Consider the following 1,140-nt stretch of genomic DNA (forward strand, 5'->3'; position numbering starts at 1 on the left):
AGGAGGGTCACTTGAGCCTGGGAGTTCAAGGCTGCAGTGACTTACGATGACACCATGCACTCCAGCCTGGGTGACCGTGAGACTGCATCTCAAAAGAACCATGGTATAGCATGAGCTTAAGAGAATGGGCCGTGGCTGGGCCCAGTGTGGCTTACACCTGTAATCACAGCACTTTGGGAGGCCAAGGCGGGCAGATCACGAGGTCAGGAGTTTGAGACCAGCTGGGCCAATATGGTGAAACTTCATCTCTAAATATAATACAAAAAAAATTAGCCAGGCATGTGTCTGTAGACTCAGCTACTTGGGAAGCTGAGGCAGGAGAATCACTTGAACCCTGGAGGCGGAGGCTGTAGTGGTCAGAGATTGAGCCACTGCACTCCAGCCTGGGCGACAAAGTGAGACTCTGTCTCAAAAAATAAAAAATAAAAAGAGAATTGGCCACCTGGGTCCACACCTGCTGTGTCTCAACCTGCTCATCTGTGAAAGGGGAGAATGAGTGGGTCTGATGGTTAAACGAATTTGTACCTGGCAAGCACTTAGGGCTGTGTCTGGCGCTTGGTTCACACTCAGTAGACACCAGCTCTTGTTGCTGTTGGTATTCACATCACATCTCTAACATTAGGGAAGGGCATCCCCTAGCACTGGGCCTATCATTACTGGGGTGCAGCTGTGCCCCCAGCCAGCCCCACTCGGCCCTCAGAGTCTAGACCCTTTCCCAGGCCAGGATGTGGGACTGGGGCTGGGTAGAGAGGACAGCAGAGGTCTTGTGGCACCCCAGCCTCCCAGGGCGTGGGGCAGTGCACCTGGCTTCTTGAGCCAGGAAGAGCTGCTATTTACAGCATCGGGAGCTTCACTGGTTTATTTCAAGCTCTGCAGATACCAGAGGAGAACTGGCTCCAAGCTGGGAGGGGGCCACAGGCCCCTCATCTCATTTCCTTTCCAAGGCAGCTTCTAGCACATTCCCCAAGGATCCACCAGTACTCTCAGGTCCCCAACCTGGCCTGCAATCAGCCTGGCATGAACCCCCTGATTGCAACCCACAGCCTCCTTGGAGCAGGTGTCGGGGGTGCCTGTTGTCTCTCCTTCTGGCAGAGTAGAAAATGGGGGCATAGGTTGGTCAAGACAGTGTTTGTATAACAG

The 1,140-nt window shown here is 53.6% G+C and overlaps 1 long non-coding RNA gene across 1 annotated transcript in view; it reads right to left on the reverse strand.

Moving 5' to 3' along the window:
- Positions 1-378: 378 nt before the first annotated feature.
- LOC119469917 overlaps positions 379-1,140 on the reverse strand; it is a 2,527-nt gene continuing 1,765 nt past the window's right edge. The window contains exon 3 of the long non-coding RNA XR_005198777.1: positions 379-401. This is a non-coding gene — a long non-coding RNA (uncharacterized LOC119469917). The remainder of the gene's footprint in view (positions 402-1,140) is intronic.

This window comes from Cebus imitator, unplaced genomic scaffold (assembly GCF_001604975.1).
Source record: "Cebus imitator isolate Cc_AM_T3 unplaced genomic scaffold, Cebus_imitator-1.0 Scaffold1018, whole genome shotgun sequence".
NCBI lineage: Eukaryota > Metazoa > Chordata > Mammalia > Primates > Cebidae > Cebus > Cebus imitator.